Source organism: Typopeltis vanoorti, chromosome 22, assembly GCF_054136105.1.
Source record: "Typopeltis vanoorti isolate ZY-2024b chromosome 22, IOZ_Tvanoo_1.0, whole genome shotgun sequence".
Taxonomy (NCBI): domain Eukaryota; kingdom Metazoa; phylum Arthropoda; class Arachnida; order Uropygi; family Thelyphonidae; genus Typopeltis; species Typopeltis vanoorti.
Genome location: NC_143570.1, coordinates 28,099,772 through 28,120,276, shown reverse-complemented (window position 1 = coordinate 28,120,276; position 20,505 = coordinate 28,099,772). Strand labels below are relative to the sequence as shown.

General features: G+C 37.9%; 1 protein-coding gene across 2 annotated transcripts in view; it reads left to right on the top strand.

Moving 5' to 3' along the window:
- Positions 1-20,505, top strand: part of LOC150094263 (toll-like receptor Tollo) — a 151,524-nt gene that overhangs the window by 92,892 nt on the left and 38,127 nt on the right. For both annotated transcript variants that reach the window (XM_090411756.1, XM_090411755.1), the window contains exon 3: positions 18,829-18,917. The gene's annotated coding sequence lies outside the window, so the exon portion shown is untranslated. The remainder of the gene's footprint in view (positions 1-18,828; positions 18,918-20,505) is intronic.

Sequence of the window (20,505 nt, the reverse complement as noted above, 5' to 3'; positions counted from 1 at the left end):
ATACTGACGTACTTTAGTTCCATTTAGTAGTTACAGTGATCGAGTTTGGCCGCAGTTTCTTGTCCGTAAATGGTTGCATCTGGTATAAATCGTTTGGCAGAACCGCTTCCAAGTAATGCGATGTTCTAAGGAATTAATCCTACCATTTTACCCACAATTCCTATTTAAAAAAAAAAAAAAAAAAATGTGGGATCTTTTATCGATAAACAAACTGTACATAAAGTATCTAGGTATCTGTATTCGCCAAGCAGACGCAACCACAACAATTAAACTCTCCTTAGAGCTTATAGTAAGAAAACCACTAAGAGATATTTAAACACCATTAGCTTGATTCCTCTCTGGCTGCTTACGGAACAAAGAAGACTTTCGTTCTAATCCAAGCAACCCATCGTAGCCGATAAAAAAAGGCACACAGAGACACAGTAATCAAGAGAAAGTTTTTTGTTTGGAACAAAAGATACACAAAGAAGAGATAGGATGTTTAAAAAAAGTTACAATTATTTGTTGCGTTTTAGGTTAATTTTAAAGACTGTCCAACTAGAGCGTATCTACCAGAAAAAAAAAAAGCGATGGTAATCAGATTTTTATAACCGAATTCTCCGAGTATTCTCAACAGAAGTTCCTATTTTTTTTTATTGGCTTAGTACACATAACAATGAAGTCAATTATGATGGAAATTTTTGGGGAAACAGCCAGAAATAAATGAAGGTTTCATTCGAGCATGGGTGCAGTCCTTCTCCTCCCCACCCCCTAATCCTCAGACTTGAAGACAATTAGATAGTGTCACGTGTGAAGAATTTGCGAATGATGTCGGCAGTTTAGAAGTCTCTTTTGGCATGCGTTAACGACGTTCCCCACCAAAAAAAAAGTGAGCTTAGCCCCCTTCTTTCTCCCCACAGGAAAAACTTCGATAACGAAAAACTAGGAGAGTTTGATAAAGTGGTTGCCAAGAGACCGCAGTGTTGTCGTTCTACTTATGCCATCCCCAGCTCGACGGACAGACGACACTAACCATCCGCGTTTTGTGTCATCCCCTCTTGCCTCCCCTCCCCCCTCAGTGTTTCCGCTGTCCCTCACGGTGTCGATCGTTCAGTAGAGTCGTATAACGAGATGGTACAAATTTGTCACCCACAAGTAAGAGGCAATTTGGACGGCACCTGTCTCGTAGCATCTAGCCGCTTATTCTTCGGGTAGTGTTGGTTGCCGCAACTTCTTTGTGGCGTATATTGTGTTAAAACGGACACATTTGAGAGATATAAACAGTGAGGATGACAAGACCGGGGGGGGGGGGTAAGCAAATGAAACATGGAGTGTCTCGATGCTTTAGCATCGGCTTTTTGGGAAGCTTACGGCCGCTATAATTCCGTCTTCCTGATGATCTCATTCGTTATGGTTTCAGGGCGAAGGCGCACTTAGTACTCTTTGCTACTGCTTAATCCGACTTGGCTCCTACCAGTTATTTAGTACTGCAGTGATTTTGTAAATGGGATGGGAACTAGAAACGGATGTTTGGAAAGGATTCGCAGAAGACATGAATACTTTAAAATAGTCCTTATCCTTATAAGGACTGGCTTAAAGGGGCGAAGCAAGAATGCTTTTCATCTTCCCCGTTATCTGTAGAGGACAGTGTAGGGATAAAGTGTTATTGAGCTATTAAAGCTCTGATCATGGCAGGAGGGTAACAGCAATAGCCGAGCCTCAGTTAGACTTTCACTGGCTACAGCATTGCCATTCATTATCCTCCCAGGGTTTCTACATCATTCCTATTTAAAATAGTCGCAGAGATACAATTTTCATATAGTTTATTAAAAAAATATTTATTTTGGTTTGTTTATTATTTATTTATCTTACCTTAACATACATGAAATCAAAAATAAAATATAACAGAAAATATTATAAATGTCTTGTTCCTTATAACTCTTGAGATTCTTGTGTTTAGTCAGTATCGTCAAATAATTCCTTCAGAATAATCCCTTCATGTGTATTACTACAGATGAAGTATCATTCTGGTTGTGTTAACGAGGTCAACAGTGAATAGCTTACTATGATAGATCTACTGGACCAAAATAGAAGACATGTAATGTGCATAGAAGACATGTAATGTAGGTCGTTTAGAATTTCTTTAAGACATTAATTTATCGTTCACAAATTTCATTCGTTTAGTATACAGAATTGCTCAACATAAATAATATTTAGTTTCAGTATGAAATTGTTTATATAAAAAAAAAAAATACAAGAGAAGATTTGAAACGATGAATCATCCTAGTACAGTCAAGTATTGGTAAATGTTGTGTGAATGCAAGTAGGAATGATTCCAAGGTATAATTTATTGGACTTGGAAGTGTAGCTAACCGGAATGCTTCTAGTCAATCTACACTCCAACTGTGCGTATTGTTGTAACAATACCCAGTGAGTATTCTCCGCTTGTCTGTTTCCTGTGTTGTACTGATAACAATGATGGGGTGTAGTATGTCGTAGAGGGGGGGCGACGATATAATAATAAATTCTCTTTGAAACCAACAGCGCTGTCATCTCCTCACTGTCAATGGTTGCCACCCTTCTCTTGGATGGTGTTGTGATTAGCAAACCGGAAGACGTGATAATGTTTCCGGAGACTTGGTACTAAATTAAAGCAAGTTACTGGAAAATAGGGACAGCACTAGTTGTTTTGGTTCCGAGGGGGAGGAGGGGACATTAGGGAGGGGTTGGGGGGACCGTAGGGCTTTGACAGTTTGACAGATCTCTCGGTTCATTACACTTATCCTGTAGTTTCTCAATGAGTCTTATCCGGGGAAGGGACAAGGGGGAAATATACATGTTCCAGGAGGGGTGGAGATGAAAAATGTGTAGATCCTCAGCTGCTGTCCGATAGATATGTGATGCCACCACCTTTTTGATTGATTGACTGGTTGCGTGTGGGTTGTCCGACAACTGGAAATTGGTGGAGCTCAGAGAAGAGACACTAATAGAGAACTGGTCGATATTATTGGCAACTGGCATTGTCTTACGAGGTCATTCTAAGTTCCAATTTGTTAACATTCTTGCAAGACGGTTTCTCCAAAACACGGATGGGGAGGGGGGTTGTAATAGCGGCGTTGTATCCAAGTCAATATTACATTTATTGATTCTCCCATACCGAATACGTAGGAATTTGAATTTTGAATTAGATACTTGACACTATTTGGGCACTTAAAATGCAATTATATAAAATCAATAAGGAAAGTAGATATATAGCATTCGAAATGGATGCATATACCACAGCAAGACCACCACATTATTGCTTCACTCACAGCTGGAAACCATCTTTAAAAGATTGATCAGTGCATCGTATGGATTTTAGATGAGCTTAGACGTTAAAGGCGTCTAAAATTGTGATTGCATTTTCTGTTTATAGTTAGTGAAATTTTAACAATGAAAACGCTTTATTTGGTATTCGTTTTAACAATGTCAGATTTGAAACTGAAATCGAGTATTGTATTTTGGATTCGTCATTGAGTTTTTTTCATTGTTTTGTTTTTTAACGTGTTTCTGTGTTTTATTTTTTTTATGCGGAAAGAATAGGGAAGCTTGGATCTGAGACCGCATTGAATGCAAGCTCAGTCCCATATATAAATGGGAAGTTGTGTGTCAGCTGCAAATGACAGATTTTTTTTTTTTTTCTTATTTTCTTTTTTTCTTGATGCTACCATTCTCTGTGGGTCATCTGGGTTGGTTTCCTCTTTTTCATTTCATATTTTTGCCATATGTCCCTTGGGTACTGACTCTATTATTCGATGATTTCAGGATCACAGAGAGAGATCGGGGGGGGGGGGAGAAGAGGGAGTAAGATAAAGTTTAGAAACGCTACTGGCCAGCAGCAAATACCGTTCAACGCCCGTTTTTCTTACACCTCTGGGGGAAATGAATGATTAAAAGGGGCGCTGTTTCCATCATGTGGGTTATTCTACAACGCCCCTATTTTTCTTCATTTTCCCGCTTCACTCTTCCCCCCATTCATCTGTCCCCCTTCCCTTAGTTTCTCTCACCTCTCAATAAACACTTGCATCAAGGGGGGATCATATTTCATCCAGAGGATTATAATCGTGGGAGGGGGAGTCCACGCTTATCTACTGTCTTCATCCCTGCCACACAGTCTTATGATTAATGATAGCCCAATATTAAGATGTAAATTATGGGTGGATTATTTGGGACTTCTTCTTTAAGGCCTGTTTAATTTTTCTCTGCGAATGAAACCTTCTGTCAGAATAGCATTCCGACTTTAGAATTATGTGAGGGTTGCTGCCTCAAAGGGCCCTTTTTTGTATTCGTGAATACAGCTGGGAGTTCTTAGAAATTTTTTTTTTTTTTCTGTATACGCTTCGAAACCCATTTACAATGTGTTTACAGACTTGAATGGAATGTTTTTTTTTCTTTTAATTTTATATCCCGCAAGCCCATCTAAGGATGGTAAGGGTGTCGTCTACCCTTTTACTTTGAAGCAACCTAATGTACATCCTGTTTCTGTGATTTTTTTTTTTTTAAAGATATCTTCATATTACTATGGCAACTCGACTCATTTTACCTACAGCAACATATTTGAAGCCATAGAAATTAACTGTGATATTTATTCAACTTTTGCAACTTTATAGAGATTTAATAAACCTACCCCACGACTCTTGAATGGCTTCAGTTTTCCGTCACTGGCATTGATATAATCACTTTGGACTTTATGAAGTTAAAACTCATTCTCTGACACTAGAGAATGACCGTACAACAATAGATTGAAACAACAAAGTCATAACAATGATTTTGTTCGCAACAATACTGCTAAGCTTAGTTTATCTCCAAATAAATAGATTTCAACAAATGGCTGGCGAATCACAAAGACTCAGGATTATAAACCAGGTTACGCACTGCAGTTCGGTGATTTTCAAAGACATAGACAGCCGACTTGTTGCTGATCGTAGACATTGCTTGTTCTAAGACACGGAACTGCATGCCTATTTGAGTAGTTATCTATTAAAGCCCGCAGAGAACGGATAAGGACCAGAGAGCATATCTAATTGAACTAAAACTTGTAGACAAAGCAGCGAGTTTAAGAAATAGCAAACGAATTTTGTACAAGATGTAGATCGTCCGATTGAGAAGTAAAGATCATAATGGATGTTTGAATTAAATGGTTGCAGCAGAGCAGATCTTCAGATAATATATTCAAATATAAATAGAAAAGTACAGAAACAAAGTAATGAAGACGTTGAATGCAAGATCAAGACGGAACTGCACCAACAGGGAATTAAATCTGACTTGGATCTTACCGTATACTGTCTAATCCCATCCATCCTGTCTATTATAACAATTACTTTATTCTCGTTCGTATGATATCAAATATCGTATGATATTATACGAAACAGAATATCGTATGATATTATACGATGCTTTAAAATACAACACGATGGAGTCGAACCACTGCACCCTCAATATACGGTAAGATCCATATACAGTAAGACGATAAATACTGACCAAATCTTTATTAGAGAAATTAAGTAGCTTCCATCGATAAGGATTAAAAGTTTTGGTCAGTATTTATCGTCTTACTGCTGATATTTTACAAGAGAAATCTGTAACTTACAGTACTATAAAATTTTTCTTTAGGGGAAAAAAAACAAAAAGCATTAGAAATATGATAGCCGAAATGAGCCAATATTTAAATCATGACGGTATGAGATAAAAATAATGTAATTATAAAAATTGCTTGATATTAAATGATTTCTAAATCAATTTTTAATAGAAACAATGCAACTTATATTTTATTTCTAATTCATAATTTAATTATTTAAATAATTCAAATTGTTTTACAAAATTTCAAAATATACAATATACTTTTAAATGTTTTATATCACAATATTACATGAAAAACAATAGGTGTTCTGTTATAGGAGGTCGCGGTGGAAGTTAAAAAAAAAAAAAAAAGTCCTTTTTAGGACTTCCAGGGTAACAAATAGCAATGCTGAACCGAGGAAGTAAACTGAGGTTCGGCTGTTGCTGTTATCCTGGGTGTGAGTTTTTGAGTTCGCTCCCTTAGGGTTTTTGCCTTAAGGGAGCACATTGAGTCTCCGGGGAAGGTGTTCTCCGGCAGGGCCCGCTGAGGGGTTCTTGTCGGTGAATTATTTTCCTCGGAATTTGAGCGGTTCTGCTCAGGAGTCGGGGAGCCCGTTGGGGTGCTTGAACGGGGCGGCCGACACTGAGTGGAACCAACGCTGAGCGGTTCTGCTTAAACGGGGTGCTTGGACGGGGCGGCCGTCAATGAGTGGAACCAACGCTGAGACATGGACGGTCTTTCGCCCACTATGGAGTGGCCTAGAGATCGTCCGATTTTTTGAGATTTTACCCTTTACTTACTAATCAGGACTTCCAGGGTAACAAATAGCAATGCTGAACCGAGGAAGTAAACTGAGGTTCGGCTGTTGCTGTTATCCTGGGTGTGAGTTTTTGAGTTCGCTCCCTTAAGGTTTTTGCCTTAAGGGAGCACTTGAGTCTCCGGGGAAGGTGTTCTCCGGCACGGCCCGCTGAGGGGTTCTTGTCGGTGAATTATTTTCCTCGGAATTTGAGCGGTTCTGCTCAGTAGTCGGGGTGCTTGGACGGTGCGGCCGACACTGAGTGGAACCAACGCTGAGCGGTTCTGCTAGTGAGGGGGAGCCCGTCGGGGTGCTAGGACGGGGCGGCCCTCACTGAGTGGAACCAACACTGAGACATGGACGGTCTTTCGCCCACTATGGAGTGGTCTAGAGATCGTCCGATTTTTTGAGTTTTTACCCTTTACTTACTAATCAGGACTTCCAGGGTAACAATTAGCAATGCTGAACCGAGGAAGTAAACTGAGGTTTGGCTGTTGCTGTTATCCTGGGTGTGAGTTTTTGAGTTCGCTCCCTTAGGGTTATATTGCCTTAAGGGAGCACCTTGAGTCTCCGGGGAAGGTGTTCTCCGGCACGGCCCGCTGAGGGGTTCTTGTCGGTGAATTATTTTCCTCGGAATTTGAGCGGTTCTGCTCAGGAGTCGGGGAGCCCATCGGGGTGCTAGGATGGGGCGGCCGACACTGAGTGGAACCGTGCTAGGCCGCCCCATCCTAGCACACCGATGGGCTCCCCGACACTGAGTGGAACCAACGCTGAGCGGTTCTGCTTAAACGGGGAGCCCGTCGGGGTGCTAGGACGGGGCGGCCGTCAATGAGTGGAACCAACGCTGAGACATGGACGGTCTTTCGCCCACTATGGAGTGGCCTAGAGATCGTCCGATTTTTTGAGATTTTACCCTTTACTTACTAATCAGGACTTCCAGGGTAACAAATGGCAATGCTGTAGCCAATGAAGTTTTAACTGAGGCTCGGCTATTGCCGTTACCCACCCATGATGACTAGAGCTATATATATATATATATATATATATATATATATATATATATATATATATATATATATATATATATATATATATATATTTTAGCTCAATAACATCCCATCCGCAGATTTTCTTCATTCAGATGACGGGATAGAGTCAAGGACTCAGTACATCACCCAGTTCTTTTAAGAACTTTGTTAAAGCTGACCTTAGAGGATGAATCGACCGTGAGATGCGGTGATTACCATCGATTACCCTTGGAGGGTAATCGATGGCAATGCTGTAGCCAATGAAGTTCTAAATGAGGCTTTGCTATTGCTGTTATCCTCTTGACATGATCAGAGCTTTAATAGCTTAATAACACCTTTTCCATACACACTGTCCTGTACAGATAACGGGGAAGATGAAAAACATTCTTGCTTCTCCCCTTTAAGCCAGTCCCTTATATAAGAACTGTTAAAGCTTTTTATTTTATTCTTATTAATCCCCCCTGTTTTTATCAGGGCTCGGGACTGGCATAGCTGACGAATCACTGGCTGGAGGGACCTTCTTAAGTATTCCTGACTATAATTCAGGAATACTTATGAGACCGGCTAACTCACCTTTCGTTGAAAGAGACCAGATAACGGTTCCTCACTTCGCTGAGCTACGGATGTCCACGTGCTATTAATAATATGATATGATGTTGTGATACGATATATTTAAAAGTATATTTTATACTTATTTTTTGTATTTGTAAATGTTGGAAATAGTTGAAACTATTTCCAACATTCGTGAGCCCTTTTTACGAGGAGGTACGGCGCCATCTCGGGACTGGCATAGCTGACGAATCATTGGCTTTTATTAATGTTTACAAATAATGTAACTACATAATGAATGAAATGCTAACCAATAAATTTAAATTTGTAAACATTGTTATGTCCTTATAAGGACTGGCTTAAAGGGGCGAAGCAAGAATGCTTTCATCTTTCCCGTTATCTGTAGAGGACAGTATAGGGATAAGGTGTTATTGAGCTATTAAGGCTCTGATCATGGCAAGAGGGTAACAGCAATACAATATAGCCGAGCCTCAGTTAGGACTTCATTGGTACAGCATTGCCATTCATTGCCCTCCAAGGGTATCACCACATCGGACGGTCGATCCACACCTCCTTTTTCAACATTGTTATGTCCTTATAAGGACTGGCTTAAAGGGGCGAAGCAAGAATGCTTTTTATCTTCCCCGTTATCTGTAGAGGACAGTGTAGGGATAAGGTGTTATTGAGCAATTAAAGCTCTGATCATGGCAGGAGGGTAACAGCAATAGCCGAGCCTCAGTTAGAGCTTCACTGGCTACAGAATTGCCATCCATTACCCTCCAAGGGTATTGGATTGAATGAATCAGTCACCGCATCTCACGGTCGATTGATTTATTCGCAACATTGTTATGTGATCTGCGTGTAGTTACTTGTAATATCATAATATAAAATATTTAAAAGTATATTTCATATTTCTAGAATTTTGGAAAGCACTTTAAACTTTTTAAATTATTAAATTATATATTACAAATAAAATAAAGCTTCCATTATTTCTGAAAAAGAAATGATTTGTAAATCGTCTTAAATTACAAAAAACTCCATAGATATAATTTTCGTTTCTTATTGTTCAGACCAATGGGTAATTCTACCGGATATCATGGTTTTCTTTCCCTTTTTTTTTTATTTTTTTATATTTTTTTTATTAAAAATGAATTCCGCCTACAGTGACATATAACAATTTAATACATCTTATCATAACGCATTTGTGTTTAATCTGTTGTGGTGTATTAAAATAAAATGTTGGTTTGCTCCGTTTTTCTTTGTCTTTTCATTGCCGCTTCTATTAAAATGTAATCAAGTCAAACACATTTACTTTTTCACGCTATTTATTGTAAAAAAGCTGTCTGCTGCCATATTCATTATTTGCATGCCAAATATTTGGAACGTGATCGAATTGAAAAGATACTAAAATACTTTCTTGATTGCATGTTAATTGACTTTACTGCCCAGAAATAAAACACCCCACTAACTAGTTAGGACTATTTTTACAAGAATTTAAAAAAAAAAAAAAAGAATTTCACTTTCGGAGCCTTAATAAAAAGCAGATGACAAAAGAAAGTAATTAATGAGGAAAGGTTCACCAGTTCGTATAAGATAATGATTACGTGTGGTAACAGAAGCGATGACACAAATTTTCTGTAATTCTGATTAGCAAAACATTAATTACCTTTTATTGGAACGGACAGCAGAGGCAGAAAATAAATGAAAAAGAAAAATGCGTCATTTCATTGTTTGAAATTTTGCCACTAGGAGGCAGCCACGTAGATATTTCTCGTGAAATTAACAATCATTAAACTGCATCGCGCGCGCTCTATTTAGAAGGGGAAAAAAATAAACATTTAAATGTTTTAATACAGCAAATAAATAGATATTTGGGATCCTGTGCCGTTTGAAAATTTTATTATTTTTTTATATAATCTAAATTATTCATTTGAAAGAAAATGATCAAATATTTCCATAAGTCCCTGCGTAACTTGTTTGTGATTTGATTACTTACTTCTCTTAATTCATTTAAAGTGATTTCCGTCAGGTAAATTTTAAATTACATGAACCATCTAGAAATACTTATTAAATTAATATAATGACCTCACCGTAATTAGAACGTGTGTATAGAAAGTGTAGCTGGCTATTAAAATGATTGCCTTAATGAAATAAGCTCCGATGAATTAGTATTCTGGACTTCTTGAGGGTGATTCTTCGAAGACAACCTTGTAGACTCTCTCGTGCAAAGCAGAGGGGAAAAAAAAAAAAAAAAAAAAAAAAGCCGAGGTAAAGATTTTTCTCTCCAACGCTGCGAAGTTTTAGCCGGCTTTTCTTTCACAAGTAGCTTGCTTGGATCACAGCGCCCGTTTTCTGTAGGCTGTCATGAGCGAGTCAGCTGATAGGTGTCGGGGCTAATTTAATTTTCTCGAAATTTCCTAATGCGTTTCACGTAATCTGCTTACCATCTTATATTAGAATTCGGTTCAGAAGGGGTATGTGTAACACAGAGAGAGAGAGAGAGAGAGAACGTCAAAAAAATAGATATAAAAAAATATAATGCAATAATCGACGTACTCAGGATGTTACGATACTGTAAACTGTTGATTTCTAACAGCTGTGAACGTCTGGCGTTCGTTTCACCAACGTTTTTAATGATTCTTGTTCAATCGATGAATGTAATCGTGTCTCCCCCCCCCCATATGATAATTGAATTACTCAGGACCTGGGCAATTGATGCGGAGATGTTACGGAAGAGAGAAACAGCGGTTTCTGATGAGTTCTCCCCCAGACAAGCGATGCTTGTCTGGTTTTTCTGTGGCTCCCATCATCCATGAGTGTATTCGCCTAGTTTGTTTCATTTCTAATTAATAAAGGCTACACGCGACAGTTTTCAGAAATATTTATCAATACCTTATAATTCTTTTTTTCTAAAAAAAAAAAAAGTGACGTCATTTATTGCAACTTTATTGAAAAATGATTGTTGGTTTCAATCATCCTTTAAATTTGATTTTCTTTCATCGATGAGTAAAAATAAAAATTAAAAAAAAAAACGATACACACCAAGCAAGGTCTATTTGATATTACCTTAATTAACGATAGCTAAATACCCGTAGGAGATTTTTGTCACGGCTGTTAATTTAAAATTAACAGGTATTCAGAATGCATTTGTCTCTGTCAAGCAGTCCGCTGACATAGGAAAATAGAGAAGGGAGGATTGGGGAGGGGGGCTTAAAAAAAAGGCTTGCAACAATTGCACGTTTCATTGGTTTGATTAACTTATTAGTTTGCCCCGAAGGTTAACCGCCTTATAATATCCAAGTGTGAAGAAAATTCTGGACAACCAACTCTATCTATGTCTTCCATCCGTCATCGTTCAGGTCAGTCCATTACAGCACAAGGTTTAGGAGATCCTGACTAACCCACCCTGTCTTTGCTGTCACTACGACAGTCGCCTTTCTTTGCTTGTGAGGCCTGCTGTGGGAAGAAAGGAGAAGGGGGGGGTTGAATCTCACTCCTCCTTCTTATTGACGTCTACTTTGACGCGGACATTTTTTTTTTTTTTTTCTCTGATAGCTGAGTCGGCACAGAACGTGTCTAGCCCGTCAAAGACTGCAATCCATCAATCACAGTCACAGAAGAATCTCTCCCGCTAACTAAAACTTCTCACTGAATATGTTCTGGCGATAGTCCCACGATGGCTTCTTCTTGTTTTATCGAAAGTGTGATTGCAAAACGAGTTAGCAACAGTGGTGACACCTAGTAATGTTTTTTTGCACCTAATAAGCGGGTAACTGAGGTGTTTGAAAGAACTTACTTTTTTTTTTAATTTTATTTTCTAGGTTTGCGTGGAAGTTCTTGTAAATGACAGCTAATTTCACGTGGTCTGAGGATGTCGGACAATCTTAACTCTCCCTACCCCTCAATTCGAAATAGGGGTTCAATACGAGAATTCTCTCATGAAAAAAAAATCTTACTAGAAATGGCGTCAATGTTCCAGCGAATTGGATTCTATATTTTGATAGAAAAATAAACTCTTACAATATGAATTCTGTTCTTATATTTTCCTGTTGTCGATTGAGCTATGTTTCTTTTATTCGGGAAGTCTAACTCAGTGAATATCGATGATGCCCTTTGGAGACATACGAGTTTGAATCTCATCTAGGATGTCAACATTCATGACTTTTTTATTTTTGTTGTTTAATCTGGGGATGAGTTAGCCGGTTATACAAGTGGAATTTTAAACCAATCAGAAGAATACGCAATTAAATAACTGTAATACACCGATTTCGTTGCCTTAGTTTTTTGCGACTGTAATTCAACACATTTGGCAAGTCTACGGGGGAAGCGAAATCCGATGTTTTGGTGTTCATGGTTAATATGGTATGAAACATTGGAGTTAGACAGAATTCTACTTAGATAACTGAAGAGAAGGAAGATATTGATGTCGTATCTCTTATCTGTACTTGAATAGTTCTTGGGTATTTTTTGTAAACTAGCTTTGCACAGGAAAGTGACAGACAACAATTCGATTGTTGGGATTAGATTACAGCTGAAATATCCAGTGTTATGAGGAAGATATTTATCTTTTATGCCTTATCTTGTGGGATTAAAAAATCCTCAGTTTACGGGGCAAAAATTCTTCCTCCTCCCTATGAGATAGCTAATTCACCTTCCTTATAAAGGTATTTTGAATTTAAGAGACTTACAGCAAAGATTTTTTCTCAGCAAGCAGTATTCATCGTACAAGAGTCTTCCTATCTATCTATTACTACATACATTTTATTCAAAATGATTTTGTTTGTTGTTCAGAGTAACCACGAGCTATTTCGTTTTTCTCTAATTATAAACCGCATGGTGTTTTCCTTAATCTCTCTCACATTAACAATTGACAAGATTAATAGTTAGAAAACAAAACAAGAAAATACTAAAAGAACAGGGATACAACAACAAAAAAAAAAACTACTATTTTTTGTAACCGTAGCGTGTTTTATCAATTATAAAAAAACAGCATGCATAATGAGATTTATAACTGCTGCAACGTTAAAAAGAAACTTATTAAGTCTACAAAAAAATAACATCGTCATCAGACGCCATTGATTATTAAGCTAAGAAGTAAACTGCATGAAAGTCATTACAGAATATGAATCCCAAGTTAAGCCTGGAAGTGTACCAGAATATTCATTAAAATCAGAGCTTATTTAAGTGGAAGCTATTAAATGTAGTAAATTCATTGATTACAAAGAACCTTTTAGTGACGTCACTAGTCCGTCACAGATTTAATCATACAATTTTTTTTTTTTTCAATCTATTTTTTTTTTTTTTTGTCACTGTTTTCATTGATGGTTGCGTCCAGATGGAAGCCAGCGGGAGAAGTTATAAAATGCATGTTTTGATTAAGTTTATCCGTGTTCGAGTTTTGTTTGTCTGTTGATTAAGATGAATTTAACGTCATGTGTCCACAGCAATAGCTTCTGTTCATTATGAATGTTTTGTTTATTTAGTTGGCACTGGAAGCTTCCTGATGTTGTAGTACTTGCTCTAGTATTTCTCTACATATTTATAACCCCTAAAAATCAATTTTTCTACAAAAAATGATAATTAGATGCATTTTTCAGAGATCTAAAAGTTGGCGATAATTCATTTTGGGAATCGTCATGTGCGACATCACAACTGTCCAATTTTTTTATTTATTTTTCGTTCCTTTATTTGCAGTCAGATAAGAATGCCGATGCGGCCTTTTTTTGAGGTCTCATCAGAGGCAGCTAAATCCGTAGAGATACCGAAAGTTAAAAAAAACTTTCTATAACTATCTCTATTCCAGAATATTTTACGTCTCCGCCTCCGCAGCTTTTACACATGCTTTGTTGCTTTCGAAATGGCGGCCTCTTAGTGGTTTCTTGAGCTGAGGAAACAGCCAGAAATCGCACGGTGCAAGATCAGGACTGTATGGAGGATGTGGTAGGATATCTATGTTGTTCTTCTGCAAAAAAAAGTCCACTACACAACCAGCAATATGTAGCCTTACATTATGGTGGTGCAATAAGAGGACATTCTTCAGCAATGGACACTTCCTTTTGACGTGCTGTACCATTGTCTGTAAAACATCTGCATAGTATGAGCCGTTTACAGTATTCCCTGGTTCTACAGCGTGTTGGTAAACAATGCTTTCGTAGCCAAAACACATTATGGTCATAACTTTACCAGCCGATTTTACAGTTTTTGCTTTCTTGGGGGTAGGCGAAGATGGATGCTTCCATTCACTGCTTTCTTGTTTCATTGTAGGGTCATAGTGATACAACCAAGCTTCATCTGCTGTAACGATGCGTTTTAAGAAGTTGTCGCCTTCTTGTTCCAGTCTTTCTTTCCATTCTGTGCACACATCCACTCGATGCTGCATTTGCTCCGGTGTCAAGAGTTTGGGAATCCATCGGGCGCAAACACGTTTCAGTCCCAAATGTTCAGCCATGATTGAGTGAACACTTCCCACAGAAATATTCAGGACAACATGCAGCTGGCGTACTGTAATTCTGCGATCCTCCTTGATGATAATCGCTGCTGTGTTGATCATTGTCTCTGTGATGGACATTGAAGGTCTTCCCTCCCGTTCAAGATCTTCCACATTTTGCCTTCCTTCCTTAAAAGTTTTATGCCTGCGAAAAACACTTGCCTTCGACATTGCTTCATCGTGGAAAGCTTCGCGTATCATGTTAAAAGTGTCCGATGCCGATTTTTGCAAGCGCACACAAACTTTAATCGCATAACGCTGTTCCAAGGACGCTTCCATTTCGACGACTGGTCGCGATCGTAGGCGGGCCGAAACAAGCGTGCGTTTAGTCACGTGACACTCTGGCACATCAGCTCGTATACGCCATCTATCAACTTCTATTAATACAGACAGCAACATTTCTTTATTCCACAGAAATTAATATTGTGATGAGTGGTTTCGCCACAATAAAATTAGTCTTATTACTTATTGAACAGCCCTCGTAAAATGGTGAGTGAGACGTTTTTCTAGTTGTATATGGAAAATATAATCTGCCATGGATTTAGCTTAGTATTTCCAGGGGTCTATCTCCCGCTGATTAAGCCTCGATACAGGTTGAAACTTCTTGCAATAGTCTTTCTTCTCATAATGCCTAGCAATATAGGCTTCTGAAAAAAAAAGTGTGCTGGACATTATGGGATACTTGAACACTTTAATGTCGAAGTCATTGCTTCAGTACATAAGTAGCCTACTCGTGATGCTATTTCATATTTTTGTTTATTCGTGCTTGAGTTAAAGGATTAAACAAAGAATTTAATTTTTTCTCTACTAATACTTTTCTTTACAAACCCTACCATCTTCATATGTGATAATCTAACCCCCCCCCATTCACTTGAAAAACTCTAAAGGTTTTCGCTTTCTAAACAGGATGCGAACCCAGTTCGTTCTAGTTAAAGGGCACCGATTATACCGATTGAGCTAAGGACATTTTTACCTTTCTTTCATGGTTGCTATTTATTTACTTATGAACGATAAACATTGTTTATCTCGTCACCAACGAGATAAACAATCTCGTTGGTGACGTCATTATTGTTTAATTAAATTAAGAACGTGTTTGGCAATAAGTAACTGCAGGTGATAACAGTAAAAATAAAACTGTATCAAGTACAAAACCTTTACACAACCTTCAGGCATACTTAAGCCCAAGAAAAACTTAAAACAGTCAATTTAATTAAGTAATTGCGAATATGTGATCTGAACGATAATCTCGAAGTTGTGGCATGTTGTTTACAATGCAATTAATTGATAGGAAATCGTGTCATGGCTACTGGTTCTATAATACTGCAATGGAGTACAAGATCATTCTTCATTTATTTGGCACACCCAGTTGTCAGTTGAAGCAGTTTCATTGCCGATATCTGTTTATTGTGTAAGAAAATATCTTTCACACCTCTCCGTAATTTTTAGAAACATTCTCCCGAGTTATTGACCTTAAATTGAATTCGATATCAAATTGCCGTAGCATCGTATCTGCATATTTCAATTTGGAACTGCAGTTCTATAAAAAATTAAAAAAAAAAAAAAAGGTTTAAAAGAAATTCTTTCAAGTAAAAAAAATTGCCGATAAAGTCAGTTTTGTATTACCTCACGTGAGATACTGGATGGAAAGGTTAATTATCTCCCCTAATGGCAGCTATCCTCCCTCCATCCCCTTTGCACATAGTAATTTCTGCAATTCAGGAAATGAACTGTGATAAGAGCCATGTAGGAGAGAGAGAGAGAAGGAGAGAGAAATTCACCGCTTAGATTTGACGAAGGTTTGTTATGCAAGCGAAAGCTTTAACCGCATGTGGTCATACGAAATGTGTCTGATGAACCATTAAGTGTTGGCAAGAGGAATCTTCCCTGACATTTGTTACATATACGGAACACTTCCTCGGAGTTTTATGACATCGTTACTTTATACACGAATCCCTAACAAAAGAGGCTCGATGTTCGTCAGGTTTTAATAGCTTTAGCTTTGAATGGTCCAATGACCTAACGGGTACGGAACAAAAAAAAAAAAAAAAAAAAAAAAAAAGAGAGATCCCTGTGACTAACACCATAACCGGGTGGCATTTGAGAAACGAAAGGATTTTGAGGAGGGGAAAAAAACCTCCCCAGAACCCTCTCTCTCTCTGGAATGGACTATGGAAGAGCAGCCATGAAAATGTCTGATTGCTGTAATACAGTTTCAAATGAATCTGCTTAAAAGGGAGATGGCGACGTTACTAGCGACTTTAATAAGAAAAAAAAAAGAAAATGATCCCTTTGGAAGGTGATGATAGTGCTCAAGGGATGAAAATAGTAATTTAGACTGGTTATAAGAGAATTAGAAGTGTGAAGTACTTTTTAAATGGTTCTTTTTGGTACAGAAATCGTATGCTGGAGACTGAAAAGGGAATAAAAGGAGTAAAAACCAAGCTAGACGTTATGTGATTACGTCCAAAAAAAAACAAAAGAATAATTCAGAATTTTTAATCCCAGAAAATAGAAATAAATGAGTTACGAAAGTGAATATATGGACGTCTAGACTAATAATAAAAAATATATAAATTCTCTTATCAGAAGTGTCGATATTTAAAAACAATAAACTGAACTCATTAAGGTAAGCAGCTCGCATTTAACTTGATTGCATGTACGCGAATGATATATGTAGCTAGAAAGAGGGATTTGCTCGTATTTGACATTTATTCGTTAATAGATATTTGATTTCTTCCAACGAAGAATAATAAATTATTAAAAAGATGGATAAGAATGATTTTTAATCAAATAAACCAATGTTTCTATTTCCTTCCACAGCATCCAATCATTCTCTACAAAAAAAAAAAAAAAAAAAAAAAAAAAAAATCACAAACTCATTCTTACTTTTTTTTGTTCCCTTTTAAGTCTCGTATCTATTAAACTTCAAAGGCAAACCTTTTGTGTGCACAATTTCAAAGTCTCCAGCTAATCTTTGAAAAGCAAAAGGTTCGGGAGGAAGTTATTTAAAGCAATATACGTGGCACTTCAATTTTTTTTTTTTTATCCACCGCTAGCCTCGTTCCCAGCCTGTGGCGCCTCCTTTTTACTACCTTACAATAAATACAGCAGTGAACGATAACCAGTTGAAGTAGAGATGAAGGCGTTCTTGCCTAACCTCCGGCTAGCTATTGCAACTTTATTAGATTGGGCCGTCAAGTCTTCTAAGAACTAAAACTAGCGGAGAGAGAGAGAGAGGTTCGTCGATACGGCCACGAAACCCTCTATTATCCACCAGGATAGCGCAAAATCAGCGGGGTATTGAATGGTTAGTTGGTCTGGATTGATATCAAACATTATGTCGGTCGTACAGCAGAAACGGCTTTTTTTCTTCTTTTTTTTTAACCCCTGGTATTTTAGTTTCCTATCCTTACTTTGTCATCTTTCAGCTGCCGCCACCCCTCTCCTTTACTACGTCAACTAAAACCGAAGTATAACTCAATAATCTTCTCTCTAACTTTGTCTACTATAAGTGCACCTGGATCAGGTTAATAATTTGTGTCATTTTATTGGAAAACCGGATTTTTTTTTTTTTTTTTTTTGTTTTGTTTTCCCCATTATATTTTTAAGAGTGTTTACTGAATCACCAGCATATCACGTGGTTTGATATGGGAAGAAAATAACTTATTTATATCGTATATCGTAAACTCATTTCAAAATGAAGTTGAATACAGCTTATATCGAATTGTCTATCCCCCCAATCGTTTGGTTTATTCAAATCGAATAAAATATTGTAGAGTTGTTTGTATCTCAAATCTAATAACGACTAGTGCTGCCCTCTAGCATTTATTATTCGAGTAGTATCTATATCTATCCTTATAAGGACTGGCTTAAAGGGGAGAAGCAAGAATGCTTTTCATCTTCCCCGTTATCTGTAGAGGACAGTGTAAAGATAAGGTGTTATTAAGCTATTAAAGCTCTGATCATGGCAGGAGGGTAACAGCAATAGCCAAGCCTCAGTTAGAACTTCATTGGCTACAGCATTGCCATCCGTTACCCTCCAAGGGTATGGTGGATTTTTTTCACTCGATTTCCACCACTCCATCTATATCTATAGCGATTACATATGAAATTATAAGTATTATATATTCGTAAAATTTTACTGTATATTGTTTAAGTTTAATTTTTATTCAAATTTCAAGCTAATTACGATTATTTCAATGTGTTTTTGCTTTCTTTTTTTTATTTTATTAAGGTTTTATAGTTAAATGTTTATATGTTAACTTTTTTTCCCGATGTTAATGACAATTCATTTATGTTATTATCATGTGTTTATAGTAACCTGTAGCTATATATGTGTTTCTGTATTAAAAAAATAGAAGTTCATGTTTGTCCAATTCTTTTATTTCAGATTAAAATCTGGAGTAATGATGCTTAAATAAACTGAAAACATATTTAGAAATCCACAATTCTATGGACCTTCTAAAAATATTAAAAATGGTAAGTAACTGCATACACCGTTTTATTTCTTTAAATCATTCTTATATAAGTTATCGCTAGTCATAAGGATTTATGGGGAGGATGGTGGGAGGAGAGCGAGGTGTAGGAAAAGTCCTTTTTAGGACTTCCAGGGTAACAATTAGCAATGCTGAACCGAGGAGGTAAACTGAGGTTCGGCTGTTGCTGTTATCCTGGGTGATGAGTTTTTGAGTTCGCTCCCTTAAGGTTTTTGCCTTAAGGGAGCACCTTGAGTCTCCGGGGAAGGTGTTCTCCGGCACGGCCCGCTGAGGGGTTCTTGCCGGTGAATTATTTTCCTCGGAATTTGAGCGGTTCTGCTCAGTGGTCGGGGAGCCCGTCACTGAGTGGAACCAACGCTGAGACATGGACGGTCTTTCGCCCACTATGGAGTGGCCTAGAGATCGTCCGATTTTTTGAGATTTTACCCTTTACTTACTAATCAGGGTAACAATTAGCAATGCTGAACCGAGGAGGTAAACCGAGGTTCGGCTGTTGCTGTTATCCTGGGTGTGAGTTTTTGAGTTCGCTCCCTTAGGGTTTTTGCCTTAAGGGAGCACTTTGAGTCTCCGGGGAAGGTGTTCTCCGGCACGGCCCGCTGAGGGGTTCTTGTCGGTGAATTATTTTCCTCGGAATTTGAGCGGTCCTGCTCAGTCGGGGAGCCCGTCACTGAGTGGAACCAACGCTGAGATATGGACGGTCTTTCGTCCACTATGGAGTGGCCTAGAGATCGTCCGATTTTTTGAGATTTTACTCTTTACTTACTAATCAGGGTAACAAATGGCAATGCTGTAGCCAATGAAGTTTTAACTGAGGCTCGGCTATTGCCGTTACCCAGCCATGACTAGAGCTTTTAGCTCAATAACACCCCATCCACACAGATTTTCTTCATTCAGATGACGGGATAAAGAGTCAAGGACTCAGTCCATCGCCCAGTTCTTATAAGAACTAAGGATTTATGGGAGAGGGTTGATTCATTCAATCCAATACCCATGGAGGGTAATGGATAGCAATGCTATAGCCAATGAAGTTCTAACTGAGGTTCGGCTATTGCTGTTACCCTCCTGCCATGATCAGAGCTTTAATAGCTCAATAACACCTTATCCCTACACTGTCCTCTAACGGGGAAGATGAAAAGCATTCTTGCTTCGCCCCCCTTTAAGCCAGTCCTTATAAGGACTAAGGATTTATGGATGGATGATCGACCGTGAGATGCGGTGATCAATACCCTTGGAGGGTAATGGATAGCAATGCTGTAGCCAATGAAGTCCTAACTGAGGCTCGGCTATTGCTGTTACCCTCCTGCCATGATCAGAGCTTTAATAGCTCTTAGTACCCTACACTGTCCTCTACAGATAACGGGGAAGACCAAAACTATTCTTGCTTTGCCCCTTTAAGCCAGTCCTTATAAGGACTATTATATATAATATTATCGAGTGACGAATTCAATTCCAAATTTGTTGAATTGAATTTCATGTTTACTATGTTAAGTAATGATAAATGAAAATCCAAAACTTCGAAATTACTAAAAAAAAAAAAAAAATAGATCGAAAAATACAAAGCCATTTGTTTA